Source organism: Psammomys obesus, unplaced genomic scaffold (assembly GCF_907164565.1).
Source record: "Psammomys obesus unplaced genomic scaffold, mPsaObe1.curated_primary_1811, whole genome shotgun sequence".
Classification (NCBI taxonomy): Eukaryota; Metazoa; Chordata; class Mammalia; order Rodentia; family Muridae; genus Psammomys; species Psammomys obesus.
Genome location: NW_026585504.1, coordinates 31353070 through 31373611, shown reverse-complemented (window position 1 = coordinate 31373611; position 20542 = coordinate 31353070). Strand labels below are relative to the sequence as shown.

The following is a 20542-nucleotide window of genomic DNA, read 5'->3' as shown; positions in this document are numbered from 1 at the left end:
GAAGAAGAAGAAGAAGAAGAAGAAGAAGAAGAAGAAGAAGAAGAAGAGAAAGAAAAAAAAACAACTCTGTAGAATTTCTCAATATACGAAATAGTTCTCAATGATTTTTAAGAACCCAGAAGAGAAAAGGTCAAGGTTTTAGCATTGGTCATCTCTGAGAAAAAAGGTTTACTTCAGTTTTTCTGCCTCAGGATTTCTTTTCCTAATTTTCCTCTGTTGTTCAGAAAGGCCAATCAGCTTTTATTTTTTCTGAAAGCAGAACAATTAAGCTTTTTCTTCCTCTGGGGTGTGGTTGGCACACATTCCTTTAGCATAACAAGGGATGGAAGCCAACACAATTGAATTTAGTTTCTCCATCCATCATTTAAATTTGGTGGAAAGTGATTTTGGGGACTATGAAGATAACAATCACAGAAAGGTCCTGACATGCATGGACATGACCTCGCCCATGGTACTTTCCAGGGTTTAGATGGGAACCAGTTTCTGGCTGTGTCACCACCCCAGAAGAAGTGAGAGGTGTTGCTCCAGGCAGCAAGGTATCCAGCTGAGAGTCCCTGCCCAACGGTGCAATGGTTTCTGAAACTCATGAGATCAGCAGCTTTTCATGAAACCATGAGTCATCCCCGTGGTGACGATTTCCAGGAGCTGAGCAGTGACTTGAAGTGCTGGCTTCACCAGATGGTCTAGCACTGCCAACCCCAAGTGCCAAAGCTGGCACAGGGCCAGCAGTCACAAGGTCACCAACAAGCCAAATTTTCCCTTAGGTTTCAAGTATATAATTAATGTTATCTAATTGAAATTCCAAATGGATATATATATATATATTTTTTTTTAGGAACTGGATCATTGGAAGTTTATATTGACTCACAAATGTCCAAGACATTGACTTTAGGTTATATTAAAAACCAATAATAAAACTTTTGATACTGGATCAGAAACAAAGTAGCCAACAGAAGTTGACAGCAGGTAGGCAAAGATTGGCAGATGACAGTAATTAAATAGACTGACCACAGAGTCACTGAAGGCAACATTTAGTCAACAAAGGTCAGTGGGAAATTGGGAAACTCTAAGATGGAGGAAATTAGCTCCCTACCTAACTCTACAGAAAAAGGATGGACAGGATGGACGGAGGACTGAGTGAGGTGTAAGCTGTGAATGGAGAAAGCAAATAGAACAAAATCTAGAACACCACTGTGACTTCTTAGTTTTACCCTGTGACAGAAAGGAAAGAAGGGAGGGAAATAATAAAGCCACTGGAGTATAAAAAAAAAAGGAAGGAAGGAAGGAAGGAAGGAAGGAAGGAAGGAAGGAAGGAAGGAAGGAAGGAAGGAAGGAAGGGAAGGAGGGAAAGTGGAGAGAAGGGGAGGGAAAGGAAGGCAAGGCAAAGAAAAGAGAGGAAAGGAGAGAGAGGCTTAGGTGAGGATGAGGAACATTGAGAACCTTTTTGCCCTCTGAGAAGGAGTTGAAACCCTGTGATTTCACACACCTAGCTGTCTTCCCCAAATAAACTATTTACTAACCCAAGAAGAGACTGTGTCCAAAAGTATTCACTCTAATGTTTGTGGTTACAGAGCATTGACTACAACCAGCATTTCTATTGAAGAGGAGAGAGGCAGGTGACGGGAGCACCAGCCTTGGGGTATTTATGTGGCAATGGACAGCAGCGGGGCTGTTGTAAATAGCTGTGTGAAAGGACTCTCACAGATGTCTCTATGGGAAAAGTAAATAGATTGAGATACACAGTTAAATTTAATTTGCATCTAATTGAAATAAAGCACACGAATAGCAATGTATATTCAAATGACATATTAATAAGAAATCTAGTTGTAGGCTGGACATGGTGGTACAGGCCTAATCCAGTACATGGAAGGCTGATGTAGGAGGATTGCAAATCCCAGGGCATCTTGAGCTATATTGTATCAAAATAAGTAAATAAATAAATATATTATAAATAAATAACTTTTTAAAAAAGACTGAAGTGTGAGTCACAAGAAGAAACATATATGGCACATAAGCATGTTTGAGTGTGTGTGAAAAAGAAAAGATAAAAAGCAAAAGAGAAAGAAGAAATATTTTAGGAACTAAATTAAATCCTTTAGCAACTCTCCAGAAACCTCGGAGCTGGATCAGCAATGCCAACAAGCGGACTCTTGTCCTCTATGTGCTCGTTGTTTTGTTTAGAAGATACTACAGGTATCAATGAGCTTGGACCTGTACTAAGTCGTTCACGTGGTTTGCGACAGAGGACACTATTGGTATACAGATGCTTTTGTTAAGTCTGCACAAGGTACAGTAAAATAGAATACAGAGAGACCAACATCTTTTTTTTTTTTTTTCTTAAGACTGACCTCCCCCCACACAGTCCTTCCGGGAGGATAATAACAGGACAACTCATTGAGGCATAAGTCTGAGGCATCATGTCACACACAGACAAAAGGAACAGATGAAAGAACTTTCAAAGTATTACAAACATGGCATGTCCACAAGGACTTCAACCACCAGGATCAAAACTGAAGGGCAGCCCTGTGAACACATCTGTTCTGTGTACTAGTAAGAAGACACAACGTATACCTGCCTGTATCCCAATAGTTTCATAATGAACCTTGTACTCTCTCTGTATTCTCTCTCTCCTCTTACTCTTGAGTTTCTCCCATTACCTTTTAGTACTTTCTCCTTTTACTTAATACGGCAAAAACAAGGAACATAAGAGATGCCTATAGATAAGGGAGCCATCAAGTACTCCATTCCTCCCACTTGCTAGAATATCTTACAGCCATTGAAATAATTTTGGAGAAGAGCAAGACTGGGCATGCAAAGCAGGGGGGAAGGGGCAGATGCTGGCCAGGAGCATAGGTTAGTGAACGCAGCTGATTTCCCCTGGTAGGTTGGGTTGTTAACCTATGCATTTTGTCTCTTCCTCACAAAAAAAAAAGGCTTAATTAAATATATTTCAGACTTCTACCAATCCTTTGGGAACACAGAATGTTTGTTGCTTATAATAGCAAGTCAACACATAGAGAAAAATAGAAAATACGTTTGTGTATATGTGTTCTTGTATGTGCACATATGTGTGTGTGCTAGGTCCTCTGTGTGTGTGTTGTCTGCAGGGATTTAAAGAGATACAACGAGTAATCTTCTCATAAGACCACTAATTGCATGTATTCAAAGCGGCCGTTGATTGTAAGACCTCCATACTCTAGGTATCATTAAGTTAAAAAAAAAAAAAGCAGCCAGTGCAAGGATGGTATTATGCCACCCTCTCAAAAAATTAGTTCATATTCAGTAGCCTGGCAAACCTGAGTTGACATACCAACTCAGGCTTTTAACTGAGTGACTGGTGATAAGTGAACTGACCTCGCTAAGCTTCAGTGTCAGCCTTTGTGCTGTAAGAACAGTGACAGAGGCTGCTGACTCAAGTGGAAATGAAATAAATGAAAATTGTTTGTTCTATTGTGTGTATCACATACCAATTAACATCACTTAAAAAGTTAGCTATTGTAGTATTGATGAAAATTTATAATAATATCCAAGTTACTCATAGTCAAGTATTGCAGAAAAGCAAGATAAAAATTGTACTATAATTTAATATTAATTATCTTTTCAAATATTAACATACAAAACATTTTTGAAAGAGAAACACACTGGACTCCACATTCATGGGTTCTCTATCTGCAGACTTGACAAGCTACAGATCAAAAATATTTAGCAAGAGCAATGCCTGTACTAAACAGGTACAGATATTTTACTTGCTGTTATTTCTTGAAGAGCAGAGCTATGTATTTGGTATTGCACCGTATTAGAAAGTATAAGTAATCTAGAGATGAGATTAAGTGCACTCAAAGGACTTCAAATGTAACCCCATTTTACAAAGGAACTTGAGAGTTTTGGTCCAAGAGGTTTCCTGCAGCCAGTTCTCTGAAACCATAGACAAATGTATGCCAAAGTTTTATCACAATTGTTAACACACACATCATATTCTTGGAAACGATGAGCTATGTTTTTTTTTTCTCTTAAGTACTCATTTTTCTGGCTTTCTAACTAACCTCTCTAAATTTTGATGAGAAAAGTATCTTGATTATTTTTGTGACTTGCTTTTTTTCACACTCAATACCACCACTGAATGAGCAAACAGGCTCATCTACTTTTCAGGCTGACATAGGTACCCGCATAGCACCTACTCTACCATTTCTTCATCCACTCAAGAGACTTGTCCCACTAGAGACTTCAGCACAGGAGCCTGGTGCTTCTGTTCTAGTCAGTGGAGACATCTGTGCTAAGAGACATCTGTCCCTCAGCTCACTTACTCCTCGCCAATATAGTAATATGCTAAAATCTCAGGATGAAAGTGTAGGTGGCCAGTATATAGGATAGGAGATTTGGAAGAAAAAAATTGCTCTCCTGGCTACTTGGTTTACCTTTACCAAGAGATTGTAAGACTAATGGCATGCATGGGTCCGTATCTTAACGGTACGGCAAGAGTTCACATTTGTCTACATATAGTCATAGTGTTGAATAATCTATCTGTGTTGGTCAGCAGTGTTCCAGCCTCACTCTCATCTTCCAAGTCCCTGACTCGCCTCTTTTATTTAACATGCTAGGATCCTGGCTCTTGTCATGTTCTAAATCAAATGACTGTGATGTCCCCAAACAGAAAAATGTCTTTAACTAACAGACTTCTCTCATGTCCCTAATCTCTGCTGACAGGATGGTAGCACAGGTGGCTGACATGTGAACTACTTCTGCCAGTCATGTGATAAGCAGCAGAAAACAAAGTAGACAAACTAGTGGTCAGTACTGTACCTATGCCCATGCACTGGAAAAGCCACCAAGAATGAGTGGTGTGTGACTCACCTGGCTGTATCACCATGTTTGTTGACAAGGATCAAAGCTACATTTTTGTTTAAGTCTGAAGATGCAGAGAGGAAACCATATCAGGAACTAATCAGAACCTCCCATTACTGCTCAAATTACCTTCAAAAAGCAGCAGGCTGGGTGGCTTGTAGCCTTGAAAACTCAATGAACAGCATTTAGTCCCTTGTACCCCATTGTGGAGTAGTTTACAAAGACATTTAGCAACAAAATGGCCAAGAAGATAGATTATTGTATCCTCAGGTATGGGCAAAGGGAGAACCAGGAGGCTGCGTAAAGATCAGCTTTGGAAATTCTAATAATGTGCTCATGGGAGCACAGGCCTTGTTTTCAGTTAACCAGCGTCCCAGTCCCACGTCATGGCAGGGAGATCTTGGGGTAGTTTCACCATCCCTAAGCTACTTTTTTTTAATCATCTGTATAGTGGTGACAATGTCCACAAGGTGTTGGACAATTGAGGCAGTTCATAATTCCCTTCCACTTCTGTGAGGTAAGGAAATTTGGGCTTGGTGAAGCGCTACCATTGTGCCTTCTCCCACAAGGGGGGCAGATGGCAGACAGCCTTCTCTGTCTGAAAGTGAAAGAAAGAGAACTCAGGTCTGCTTTTCTGATCATAAATCTGATGCATTTTCTGAGGCAGGGAGATGGCTTAGTTGGCAAAGTGCTTTGCCACAAAAGCATGTGGATCTAATTTCAATACCCAGAACTCATGGGGTGTTTGTTTGTTTGTTTGTTTGTTTGTTTGTTTAAAGCCAGTAGGGGCAGCATAGACCTGCAATGCCAAGGAAATGGAGGCAGAGACAACAGGACCCTGGCCAGTCAATAGAGCCAAGTCAGTGAGCTCTAGGTTTAGTGAGCTCCTGTTCCAAAAGCTAAGGTGAAAAGCAGTTGAGAAAAAGAGCTGACATTGACTCATGGGCTGTGCATAAACACACATAAACATATGCAGACACACACACATATATCCAAGCTAATGCACGTTCTAAAAATTCCCTTTTCCCTTCTTGCTGACCAGTGTCAGCTGGGGTTAGAGGAAGTTGATTGTACTGGGGCTTAAGAGAGGAGTAGAAGTAGTTCTTCACGACTAGAGAAGGAAACTCAACAGAAAGATTGCAGACTAGTTCTTAGTGCTGGGTGGATGCCATCCGCCTCCCTAGCCAGAGAAGCAGGTGAAGACAGCAGGTGGGAGGGTCCTGCCCAACACCATTGCATGTGGGCAGGCACTCAGTCATCGTGTATGGCTGACCTAACACATGGCATTGTCACAGTAATAATAATGACAACCTCCACTTGCTGGATGCTTCTTAAGTACCTAATCACCAATCAAATCCTCCCTCTTCATAGGGTTGCTGGGCAGACTCACAGAGCAATGGATACAGACTCTCGACAGAATGCTTGCCTATATATGGCAAATGCTCAATTCGTGACAGCCGCCATGGCTGCCTCTGTGTGTTCTTGCTTATCACTGTAACCACTTTGTGAAATGGCCATTGCTATTGTATCCTATTTACCAATGAGGATGGCCTGAGCTTGTGGGGATGGTGGAATTTTCCTGTGGTCTAGAAAAATCTAAAATCAGTCAAAACTTAAACATGATCTAGAAATGTCTGAGTCCAAAGTTGGTACCCAACCATGAGGATACCTGGATACCTGCTGGGTGGCAGGTCTGTGATAAAATTGTTAGACGGTGTGTCTAATGTTTCCCAGCTTCTCCTTCTTCACCATCTCACGAAGCTGAGACTAATTGGAAGACAATAGCTGCCATCTTGTACCTGGTCTAGCTCTGGCCATTCCTTCCCTTGAGATGGGCACACAGGTGGCTCAGGAAGGAGGGGCTGAGGTGGGACTTTACAGTGGAAGTCTTAGGCATTACCAAGGCACCAAGCTTTTTTCCAGCTTGTTTCAGTTTGGTTTTGCTTTCAAACGCTTTGTACAAATGAAACTTTCCAAGTAGAAACCCAGTTAAAGTGGAGGCCCCCTATCAATATGGCGGTGCAGCATGGCGTCCTGTCTTTCCTGAGGAGCCCTCACATGCAAATATGGGGTCACTCAAGAGGGTGACCGTGCAGTTAGAGACTGAAGGATCATGCCACCCATGTCACCCCAAGTACAGCTGGAAGCAATGTGCTTGGCGGAAAGTGCAGGGGCTCTGAAACCCACAGGATCTATGTAGAGCTCACTTCTGCTTACGAAGTAGGAGATCTAAGGAAGAAAGAAAACAGACGGTGATATGAATGAGAAGGAATGTAATGCAAAAGATTAGGATAGCTTCTAACAGTACACGGCGCACGCGTACACACACACACACACACACACACACACACACAAAATGTTGTCAGATAATCAGTCTAGAGGTTCTTTTGTGGCTTGAAAAGGTGACTTTTTAGTGCTAAAATGAATAAGAAAAGGGCACATGGGCATATAGTCACAGAAACTGAAAAATGCATGCTCTGTGCTTTCTTTCAATATCACTTGTATATCCAGAAATGTGTGGTGTCAAGTAGAAGAAGAATGTGATGTAGAAGCTAGAGAGATGGCTCCAACAGTAAAGCACTTACTACACAAGTGTGAAGATTTGCGCTCAGATTCCCTGGGCCCACATAAAGCCAGATGCACCACTACAGAACTTCAATCCCAGAATTCCTATGGCAAGATGGGAGGCGGGGAGAGGAGGGGAATCTGCTGAAGCTCCTGAGCCAGTTATGCCTGGTATTCACAACAGTGAACAATGAGACTTTGTCTCAAACAAGGTGGAGGGTGAGGACTGGCCCCCAAGGTTGTCTTCTGACATCTACAAACACACACACACACACACACACACACACACACACACACACACAGTAGAAAACCATAATGTGAGTCACTATCTACCTGGAATCCAGCGCACTTAACTGCATAGGCACGCACTCAAATACACACAACCCCAAGCTCTTCCCAGCATGAGCAGTCCTGACTTGGTTTTGATCATAGCAAGATGAATCCTAGCATCTTCACAGAGGGGCCAGGCTTTGCTTGAGGCCTTAGTCTCTCCATCTCTCCAAGACCTGGCTTGACTGTGAGATCAGACTCTGCCTTGATTGTCTCAGTCCATGCCCCAACAAGACCGGAGGAGCTCACCTGCCGTACCACGAGTGTCCCACACCCTAAACCTAATCTCCAGAGAGAAATGTGAAGATGACAATGGAATTATGTTAAAAGTGACACCTTTCCCCAGGGGCTCAGGTGGAAGCGTTCTTAGCTGATGTGTTGAAATGTATAGATAAAACAGGCCCAGAGGGGAAACAAATGGTGCCATGACTTCTGGATATGCACTTGGGCCAGGATTATTATCTCTCAAGGAAGAAAGGTTCGGTTGTGGCTGGTACAGAGGGGCCAATCCTAGTCCAAGAATCCAAAAAGCTAACCTCCTCTATGTCACCTGGCTGATGGCAGAGTATAAGAATAGAGCTGGGAGGCAACATGACCAAGAATACTCAGATAACATTCTCAAATGCCAAATGTGCAAGGTAACAAACGTTTAGTTTTCTAACAGTTCAGGTGTGTGAGAGCCATTTATCTGAATGGGTCTTGCTCAGGGCCTCCCATAAAATTGTAGTCACTGTTAGCCAGAAGATATGAATTGATTGAGGCGAGGGTGTCTAAGTTCACTGACCTGGCCATTGTTGGAAGGTTCTCCCAGTTTTTCCCCTTGTCGATATCATCATTAGGTTAATATGACATGGCAACAAGTCTTGATCAGAGCAACTCATTTGAAGTAGACAGAAAGAGAATACTTAGGGCAGATGCCCCACTATCTTCTAAGCCTTGTGTTAGAATCAACGTACCATGATTCTTCCTTGCCATGTTGGTCCTACAGACCAAACCTAGCACTATGCACAAGGGGGCTGCGGGGAAGAGACCACCACAAAGCAAGAGTCACTGAAAAGTGATCTTAGAGGCAGGACCAGAGGGAGTTACAGTCTTCTGTCCTCTCATCCTGGAATAGCCAATGAGACAGAAGCTCTTCCAACACAGATACTTCAGAATTTGGAGACGTCACTGTTCTGCCTTCCGAGGCTTATGAGACAGCTCAGTCAGTGACATGCTTGCCTGTCAAGGGTGAGGGCACAAGTTTGATACCATTGTTGGAAAAAAAAAAAAAAAGACGCACAGAGAAACGCTGTCTCAAAAACAAAGGAAAATAACTGGACTTGGTAACACATCTTGTGTCCCATTCTGGGGAGGAGGAAAAAGATGGTCCCTCAGGCTCACTTACTAGCCAGACTATTTGCTGAGTAGTGAGAGTCCTTTGTCAATAACAATATGCATTTCATTCAAGGTTGCTCTCTGGCCTCCAAGTGTGTTCAGACCTGTACACTATTGAGCACACATGTGCACACACACACACACATACACCACAAAAAAAAATTTCTATTTTCTTTAATCCAACAAAATTAGGAGGTAGAAAGTACCTTAAATGAAGTCTAATGAAAGCCTTCTGCAGCCTCCTTACCACGTGTTCATGTTGTGTTGAGGTAGCTTACCTCATGGGTGGCAGCCATCTTGAAAGTAGCAGGATTTATTTTCTACTTTATTATCATAGTCCCAACACACAGAGCAGTGGGTATAGGGACCGAGGTTCTCCACAGACAGTTACTAATGAAACCTTCTAATGAAATCTTCAAAATAACTCTACAAAGTACATGTTATCGTGGCTAGAGATGAGGCTCACAACACTTCAATGGTGTATCCAAATGCATAATGATAACAGGTGGTCTAGCCAGATCTGAGATGCAGCTCTCCCTAGTTTCAAAGTCTGTCTTGTCCTTATCCACAGCATCCTAGCTATACATACACAAAAGAAACCGAGGTTTGCTCCAAAATCTAGCACTTCATAAATATTTTAAAATAAACCATAGTCCTGCAACTTGTTTTAGAGTAGCTAAAATGAGATAACAGATATGATGATGATAATGGTGATGAAGAGGAAGAGGATTGATAAATAGCTAAAGATGAGCAACATAGTCTGGGAGACGGTCATATATCCCCAAGCACATTCAAGCACACACGCCCACACATATTTTCAGAATGTTTACTCTCAATGAAAGATTTATGTGAACAGATAACTTGGTTAATATTCAACAGTTTCAAGTTTTTCCCAGTCCTCCACCTGCAAATGATTACTTTGATTTGGGTCACTGAACTGTTTCCCAAGACCGATAGTTAGAGAAATCGTCCATCCCCAGAAGAGACAAGGACAGAGAGTAGAATCAAAAGAGATGAGAGTAAAAAAGAACAAATTAGGGTTCGTGGGATACATTTTAGGAGAGAAGGGAAGGTCATAAGAGTTCAAAAGCAACAGCTAGCATTGTGAGGGAAATAGATAGAAGACCAAAACTTTTTAAAGTTGCTGTGAATTGTTGACCCTTTCTTTGGCAGCACATATACTAAAATTGGAAAGTGAAGTGTCAGAAACAAGACTTGAAAACTTCTTGTGGAGTTTGGTTGCTTGCTGTACAGGCAAGAGGAGCTGAGTTTGAATCCTAAGCACCTACATGAAAAGCAAGGCACAGCTACAAGTGCCTGTAAGGCCAGCCCTGGGGCAGGTGGGCGTGGCAGAGACAAATTATGAATTCATGGGCCAGCCACCCTAGCTGAAATGGTAACTTCTGGTTCAGTGAGAGACTATGTTGAGGAAGTAAGGCAGAAAAAATAGATGTTGTCTACACCACTTATACTCATAGACACAGACACATACCTACATGTATACACAAGAGACACATACACATATACATATATGCATACATATACACACATATATACTCACACATACACACAACTGAGTTATTGTCAAGTCACCTCTGAGATTCTGGATCATATTCTTTGGTAATATATTGAGCCTGAGCCACAAAGAATATAGTTTGGAGAACTACACATGAAAACTCCATAGAAAAAATGTCATATAAGATAATGCAAACACTGTACTAAAAGGTAATGTCGAAGCTCACTTTGGGTGGCCCAGAGGAAGATCTACAGAAGACTTTCAGTTTTCAATTGGGTGCTTTTATGATGCATTTGACTCTTTGCAAAGAGCAAAGAACAAATCACATGTTAAATAACAGAACATCATCACATTGGGCCCTCCCCACACTCAGCAGAGACTACTAGAGTGTCTGATTGAAGGAGCAAACCAAAGTAACCCCATCACATTGGTGCTGACAACATCCAATAAAACCAACCAGGGAAACCTTATTGAATCAGTCAACTGGAAGCTCCCAATGGAGATCCCACCACAAGTATTTTTGTACCCTGCTATAAATAATAGTAATGACTGTTGGAAATTACTGTTGGATATTTACCATCTGGCTCTTCACAAGAGCACAATGCTTTCACTCGTTAGCTATCTTTCTGTTCTCCTTTCTCCTTGCTACAGGGCCAGAAGAGCAGCCTGACACAGGACAGAGGGTGTTGGGAGACATTAGACATAAACACACTCAAGTCTGGCACAAGGGAGGGAATGTACTTTAAATAAGTTTAGATAACACATGGCAATTTACCAACGTGATGTATATTATGAGATAAAAAGAAATAGAACGCAAGTAAAGTGAGCCTGTCCTGCAAAGAGGTAATAATAACCTCTGCCCAGAAACTGTTTGTAGTTCCCAATTATTGTGACAGTCTCAGGGTACTTGAAGGATGGGTATATTTTGGCTGATGTAGCAATCTGGATATCCCATGTCCTTAGATTACTCACACCTCTGATGTAAAAAAATGAGACAAGATGCAGATTATAAGAAATTTTCAACACTTTTAAAAAAATAATGGGAAAAGTTAATGTAAAAAGTCTTACGGTGTCACAAAGGACTCTAAGTAGACAACCATAAACAAAGTTAACAAATCCAGGGTCATCAGATTATAGAACTTCAAAATATACTGCAAAATGAAGTAATCAAAACAGCATTGCAGTGACGTTAAAGCTAGATGCATGGAAAGAGGAAGACAGAGATAATAGAGACACAGAATTATTTGATGTTCGACAAAGATGCCAAAAACCACATGAGAATCTGTTCAATAAATGATACTTGGGAAAATGGAATAGCCACACACAGAAGAAGGATCTGGTTAGGCTTTCATTAGTGTATACCATGTGCAAAATCAGCTCAAAATATATTGAAGGTGGAAACATAGGGCCAGAACTATAAAACTACTCAGAAGAAAAGAGAGAATATCTATAACATTGATCTGAGCAATGATTTTTTAATAGGACCTCAAAGCCCAGTTAACAAAAGCGAAAATACATGAAGAGCAAGACGCCTATTGGTCACATACGTGCAGGCGGCCTAGTTTGAGCTAATGCATGCTCCTTAGTTGATGTCTCAGTCTCTGTAAGTCTCTGTGGGTCTGGGTTGGTTGTCTCCATTGGTCTTCTCATGGGGTTCCTGTCCTTTCCAGGTCCTTCCGTCTTTCCCCCAACACTTCCATAGGACCCCCTCCAGAGCTCTGCCCCATGCTTGGCTGCAAGTCCCAGCATCTGTCTCAATCTACTGCTGGGTGAAACCTCCAAGACAACAGCCATGTCAGGCCCTGGACTTGGTCTTCATGCAGGTCACCTGGCAAGTAGAGGAGGAGGCTGTTTCTATCATGGATGCTATTGCCTGCTTTTGGGTAATTTCTCCCTGGCAGGGCTACCTCAGTGGATGAGGATATGCTCAGTCCTGGTGAGAGTTGATGTGCTGGCAAGGTTGATACTGGGGAAGGATGGCTTCTGTTTTCTGGGGGAGAGAGAAGGAGAAAAGAGGGGTAGGGGAGTTGGAAAGGGAAGAGGGAGGGAGAGGGTGCCCTTGGGATGTAAAGTAAATAAACTTAAATAAAATAAAAAATAAAAATTTAAAAAAGCAAAAATATGCAGATAGAATCATTTCACACTGGACAGTTCTACACAGAAAAAAAAAGTCATTGGAATGAAATGACAATGTATGTAATAAGACCAAATATTTCAGGGTGATATTCCTGATAAAGGGTTACTGCCCAGCATATGTAAGAAACTCAAAAGCTCAACTGAAAAACAAATAAGAGTTTTTAAAGTGAGCAAAAGAACTGGAAACTTCTTTTTTTTTTTTTTTTTTTTTTTTTTTTTTTAGGAGAAGAGCTAACACATATATGAATGAATGTTCAAGCCAGTGATCATCAGGAAAATGCAGATTAAAACAAAGAAACTTCACCTGTCCCCTGTCAGAATGTTAAAAGAAAGGGTGGTAGCAAGTATTGGCAAGGTCATGAAGAATAAGGAACCCTGAAGACTAAGGAGCCTTTAAAGGTTGGAATATAAATTGGTGAAGCTGTCATGGAAAACTGTATACAGATTGCCCAAAACACTAAACATAGTGCATGTGACCCAGCAATTTGGACATAGGTTATATATACATGTAAAGGAAGTGAAATCAGAGTATCAAAAACTATCCCTACCTCCATATGCACTGCAGCATATCAAGATTTAGTGTTCATATATATTTAGTGCTCATATATAAATTCTTTAAATTTGATGTATATAAACAATGGAATAGTATTTTCTATCCCTTAAAAATATCTATAGCAATAAAAATGAAACTGAAGGACTTTACAGTAAGTGGAGTGAGTTGGACACACAAAGACAAGTCCACATCACCACATTCAATTGTAATTGAGAGGTTAGCAGGGGCTGCGGAGAGGGGTGGAGTCCAATTTCTATAGTGTATTGTGAAAAGAGAAGAAATATGGAGAAAATGTGGTAGCATTCTAAAAATAATAATTCATAACCTTGTTCTCTATTTTCTCTCAGAGACATTGATTTTAAAAATAATCTGGGCAGTAAGAGATTGTGGAGATCGCAGCCTTAAATGGTATATCTAACCACGCCCTCTCATTCCAAGGCCCAGGGACCATCGTAGAAGAAGGAGCAGAAATACTGCAAGAGTCAGGGATAGTGGACGTCTACAGTAAAACTGTGGTGTCCAGACACAACAAGGCAGTCTCACACATAAATTCACACCTACTGGGATGGTGTGCATGCACAAGACTTGTGTAAGATCAAGCCTGACTTTACTTGTGTAAAATCCCAGCATGAAGGGGAGATTGACAATGATGGTTGCTGGGAAAGGTAAATTAGGCTTTTTTTTCAGGGATGTGACCCCCGAGAGGCTGCCCCTACTCCAGAAAATGAACCTACATTCATGTACATATAGACAGCACTATGTAGATCCAGTAGGTTTAGAAAAAGAGCACATAAAATTAAGAGGGAAGAGTGATAAGGGAATAAAGGAGAACCTGGACGGAGGAAATTGATGCATGTATGAAATTCTCAGACAATAAAAGGAAGATTATATTACATAATTGGAGAGAGGGCTGGGGTGATAGCTCACTCAGAAATGGATTCGCTGTGTAAGTATGAGAGCTTGTTCCTCCCCCAAATACAATGTAAAATGCTGAACACAGTGACAGTTACAGCACAGAAAGCAGAGACAGGAATATCCCTGGCACTCACTGGGCAGCCATTCTAGTGTGCTCAGCAAGCTCTTGTTCAGTGAGAGATCCTGTTTCAAAAAAAAAAAGTGAATAATGACTGAGGAAGATAACCAACATTAACCTCTGACCTCCACATACCCGTGTACACACATATACAGACACAATCATTGTCTTCATCTGAGGAGGAAGAGGATCGAAGAAAGCTGGATAGTGGTGCTCAGTGCTTGTCTCTGCCACAAAATAGAATAGGGACCACGGGTGAACAATTGTATTTAGAGGAGAGTGATTGTCTGCCAGGGTCACAGTTGGATCACTGTGTATAGTTGTTTTAAAGAGATTACAGCTGTGTGTGTGTGTGTGTGTGTGTGTGTGTGTGTGTGTGTAATCTCTTTAAAACAACTATACACAGTGATCCAACTGTGACCCTGGCAGACAAATCCAGGGTCACAGATGACTGGGTACGAGAATGGGGGCCTTCACCGAACTAAGGGAATTAACATGCTCACCCGTAGGACATGAGGACTCGAAACCTATACTCTCTTCTATCATACCTGGTAAATAACTGCCACCATAATTCAGTGCTCCTCTGCAGACCTAACATGACTTCTCCATGACCTGAACCCCTACGCATCATAGCTGCTACCATCAAAGGCCCTGACACCCTTAGTGTTACCTTTTAGGATCCACGTCCATACTAATCTCCAGCCCACATAGTAAGCATCCTGACTGCCACTATTATTACAACTACTTCTAGGAGGTCTGTGGTCACTCACCTGAAAGCATACATCCATCTACACCACATCTGTAGATGTCTATAGTCTATATACTGCTAAGCACTTGTAGACACCACTGACATTCATTATAGCTAAAATAATAAAAGAGAGAATTTTGCTCTATGACTGCTCAGCATCACAGCAAAGCACCTACCCAAAGGAGAGCTCACAGACTGCTGAAGGAAACACGCTTTCCCTATAGTATCTACTTAAGAATATCAGAAGAGTCTGCTGTTACACCCAATGTCCAGAACTCAGTGTACAGACAGAAGAGGCCGAGGTGGTGAGACACGTGTTGTCCAAACCCTTTGGAGGCTAAAAGAGAAGGTTTGCAACTTTAGTTTTATCCTGGACTATAGAGCAAGTTCAAGTCCTGACAGATCTACGCAGTGAGATTCAGCAGGAAGAAGTTGTTGAAGGTGGATACAATCGAGGAGGGGAAGGCAAGAGAAGAGGAGGGAAGAGGGGGGAGAGGAAGAGGATGGCATTCTTAAAAGCAACAAATGAAACCCAAAGTAAAGGAAATCTATAAAATTCCTGAAAAAGTATTCAAAATAATGATCCTAAATAATTATCCTTTTGTATATAATGAAATTCACTGATATACAGAAGAATTCAGACATAAAATTCTATCAAATGAGTTGGGGGGACCCAGATGAGAAATTTTAAAGACTACACAGAAGTCATTTTAAAAATGTAGATATTGGCGCTAAATGCCTCAAAAAACTAAATAAATACTGTAATGGAAACCTTCAATAGGCTAGACCAACAGAAAAAAAAATTTCCGAAATTTACCAAAGATCTTTTGAAATAATCCAGTGAGATAAGAAAAATAAAAGAGTAAAAAGAAAAGAAAAAAGAAAAGTTTTCAAATCTTCTGAAACATCATTAAATAGATAAATATTTGCATGCTAAGAATAAGAGAGGGGGAAAGTCATAAAATCTATATAATAAAATAATAACTGAATCCCAAATCTTAAAAGAAATATTGGTTTATATACTACATAAAATTTGGAGGACCCATGGACTCAACTAAAATAGGTCTATCTAAGTATGTGAGAAGTACATTTTCAAATGTCAAAAACTGTTTTGAAACAGAAAAACGAATTTGCAGGCCTTATACAATCAAGAAGAGGTGAAAGTTATCTATTCAAAATCTTGAAAGGAAAATAACTGTGAGGTAAGCTTAACCAAAAGAGAAATCAAATCTTCCCCAGAGAAGCAAGAACTGAAGAAACAACCCTGTAGAGAAGCCTCACAATCAATATTTAAAGAGGTTCACGTTCGATCAAAAGGATGATAACTGCCCTCATGAAAACACACAAAAGAATAAAACCCACAGGCAAAATAGATACATAAGTTAAACAAACAAAAAAAAGAAAATTTACCACTCCAGAAATCTACACAATGATGAAGACAAAGACACCAAGGAAAGAAGAACACGTTTTAAAACCCGCATTTGTTAACAAAATGGCGGTAGTTGAGTTCTTGTCTATTACCAATAATGGTGGGGATGAATGGGTTAAATTCTCCAGTCAAAATGCACAGATGGCTAAATGAATTCGTCTTAAAGAAGAGAGCATTATCCAGAGCCTTGGCACATTTGCACACACCTCCATCAGAAGCTACTAGAGTCAAGAGATCAAAACAAGGAGAAAAATTAGAAATACAGAAACATCCATAAAAGCTACTGACAAGGACTTTAAAATAGTTGGGGAAATGCATAGAAAAAAGAAAATAAATGAAAAGATAATTTTGTCACAAGGATGGATTCTAAAGGTAATGTTCAAATTCAAATATTTTTTACATTTTTTTGGAACCTTGTATCTTTCAAGAGATAACTATTCAGATGATGTTTAGCCTTATTTTATTTGGACCGACATTTTTTGCTGTTAAGTTCGTGGGGCTTCCTAATGTATTCTGCGTATTGCTTCCTTAGATAAATGATTCTCCCTGCCCTCCATTCCCTTTGTGATGGCGCATAAACATCTGAATTCAAGAGAACCCCATTTGTCTATTTTTGCACTTATTGCCTTTGCTTTCGATGTCTTGTCCATTTTTTTTCCACCTATGAAAATGTCTTGATTTGTTTCTCCTACACTTCCCTACGGTAGCTTTATTTTTTTTTTCACGGATTGCATTTAGGACTCTGACCCATTTGGGGTTGTTTTCTGTGCGTGGTGACAGCTATGGGTTTCAGCTGTCTGCAGACATAAACCCTTGTTCAAAAACACCATTTTCTAAAAAGGCCTTCTGTCACGTATGCTCTTGGTGCCTTTCTCAAAATACCGCTGGCTAACATTTGGGATACCTGCTGTCAATTACCAGTCAGAGGAACCCCAGGAACACCAAACAACACAGGCTATCGCCATTGCTCTTGTTTGTCAACCATATCCAGATGGGAAGACCCTATAGCTGAACACACTTTGGTGGCGGAACATCGAGAAATCAAGCTGGAGCTGACTTGAAATTTTCTTCCCTGCCAGCTAGACTGCACAGCACCAGGAAGAGCTTTGAGGGCCCCTTGGAAGGAAAGACATAAGTGGTCTTACTCAGCGGAGGACCCTGAAATCTGCAAGGCTGAACTGCAGGCAAGACGTGCAGTAATGGCATGAAGGTTATGAGGCAACTAACCACTTTCTGATTCTATTTGAGGCTTTCTCCACAGTAGACAACTCATACCTGATGCTATAAACATGGTCAAAAGCCCATGGCTGGTGGGGTGTGGTGGTTGGTTGGGTCATCGTGAGCCCTAGACTCTAGGGCCTAAAGGGAACTTAATACTGTTCTGCTAAACAGACATGTCAGATTGTTTTCTAAATATTTATAGTTTTACTCATAGGTGCCTGCTACTCTCAGCCTTAACCAGAGATGCTTTTTATGCACTGGACAGCAATCAATATTGCAATTCACAACTGCCAAAGTGCTGAGAATAAATGACTATTGAGTGCTAAAACACTAAGTGGGACAGCTGTATCAACACCACCTACCAAGGCTCAGGGAATATCGGAGAAGAGGGGATGAAAAGAACAGGGGCTGGAAGACGGCAGGGGATGCTGGGAAACACTGTTTTCTGGATGTGGCATGGCCATGGCAGTCAGGGGCTACTACATGTATGATGACCTGCACAAGAGCAAACTAACAAGAGCAGGCAGCGTGTGAGTAGCCAGCACTAGTTGGACCCAGTGGTTTCCCAAAAATCAAACGAACAAACCAACAGAAAGATAGCCTGAAGGTGGGAAAGGGGTGTATTGGAGCAGGGGCATACCCAAAGGGAATAGGAAGGAGTTAGGAGATGATGAGATACACCAAACACATATATTAAATTATCAGAGTAGAGAAGACATTTTAAGTGACTGTAAAGAAACGGATTTATATCTGCGTTCTGGTCCATTGGTGTCAGTATTGATGCTTATGGCAGCACCGTGCTACTGCTGTTACTATGGGTCCAAAGACAGCATTGATGTCAAGGTAATGGCATGATTCTTAGCTGGCTTTTCATGCTCAGTATGTATGAATTTTGGAATTTTTTTCTTTACAAACTATTATCAAAAGATTGAAACAATAACAACAAAGAGCAGGGAAGTTCAGTTTCCCTCAAAAACACAGCTGAGAACCTTAACAAAATACAAACAGCTGGGCATGATGACTCAAACTTTTAATCCCCTCCACTTAGGTAGGTGGGTCTTGGTGAGTTCAAGGCCAGTCTGGTCTACAGAGCAAGTTCCAGGACAGCCAGGGCTGTGTAGAAATACCCTGTCTCAAAATAAACAAACAAACAAACAAACAAACAAATAAATAAATAAATAAATAAATAAATAAATAAATGCCACAAAGCAAACCTAATCCAACAGCCCATCCAATGTTTACACAGAACAATCAAGTGAGATTTATTTAGGTATTCAAGGATGGTTCAACATATCATTGCACAAATCAAAAGAGATGTTCGTCTTCTAGCCTAGCCAAAATTCAGGCAGAGACAATCTAGCCCTAGAGCCTTGTGTTTAAATATTGCAAGATGTTTTGTCTGACTCTGAGAATTAAGAGAAGTTGATGAAGTTACTCACATTGAACATATCCCAGAAAAGCACCCTCAAAGCACTAGAAAGCACCCCACACATGGAGCAGCCCATGATCCCTTCAGTGTCACCTAACCCTGCTCCTGTGTGTCCGGTGTCGTTCCTATCAGATTCAAGTTGGTGCACCTGAAAACCGGACTTTCAGGAGGCTGCAGGAGAGAGGGATTTGTCCCATAGACAGACAACTGCAGTCAAAATTCTGGCTAAAGCTGTCGGTCACTTTTATTAGTATGAGTTCAGGTTCCTCTTACTCGGGATTCTGTCTCCATTTGTCCTGGGGTTGCACAGTACCCAATGTCTTAAACCATCGTACCAGAGAATCACACAGGCTCCATTCATCTGCCAGGACAATCCCTTTCCCTCTCTCCCTGCTCTTTCCACGTGGCCTTTTTAGTTCTTTCACAAACTCTTAGCTGCCATCAAATGATAGCCCATGACAGCCTAGCTACTAATCTCAATGTTCAATGCCTCTTTTACATTGGGAAAAACAATACTCTCAATGATTGGACCACATGCTCTCCGCTTCTGGCCTCTGAAGTTGTGTTCCTATCATGTCCTTTGGAAATGACATTTACCATGAGTCCCTATTACCATCTATTTGTACAATCGTGTTACCTAGGGCTATCCAGTTTGCAATTAACACAGACCATCTCAAAAATTAACGTATTTTATTAATTAACAGATTTCATCTCTGAAAAGCCAACTATCTGGGATAACCTCAAATCCAAGGCCAATCTGACCCAGGCATTGATTGCTGCCATCATCGGGCATGAAGTTCCGTTCTTGCACTGCCGCTTTGGGAACCCGACAGTCTCAGGAAAAGGCAATGTTTTTTCATGAATTTTGAATTTCAAATTATTGTTTGTGCCTTTTAAAAATGTTTGCTTAATTTGTGTATGTGAGTGTTTTGCTTGCTTGTATATAGGCACACAGCATGTGTGCCTGGTGCCCGTGGTTGTCAGAAAAGGGTCCTAGGTCCCTGAACTGGAGTTACAGATGACGGTGAACCACTATGTGAGTGCTGGGAACTGAACCCAGGTCCTCTGCCCAAGCAACAAGTGTTCTTTGCCACTGAGCCATCTCTCCAGCCCCTATCTGTGTTTTTGACAAAACTCTCCATTCAACTTTCAGATCTGAATGGGCAGCTTCACCTGGAAACAGTTACACATGCCCAGGGATCTGGTGTTGGCAGCATTTGCCTTCACTCTCCTCCAACCTCAACAATGCCACACTGCCATCAGAGATGACTCAGTGGTCACTTCGGCTCCACGATCCATTCCAGGACAATGAAAAGTGCTGTTTCCAAGCAGTTTGGCTGAATAATACACATTTAAGTGAATA

General features: G+C 41.2%; 1 pseudogene; it reads left to right on the top strand.

The window, feature by feature from the left end:
- LOC129673140 (aldo-keto reductase family 1 member A1-like) overlaps positions 1-20448 on the top strand; it is a 27886-nt pseudogene extending 7438 nt beyond the window's left edge.
- The last annotated feature ends 94 nt before the right edge of the window (positions 20449-20542 follow it).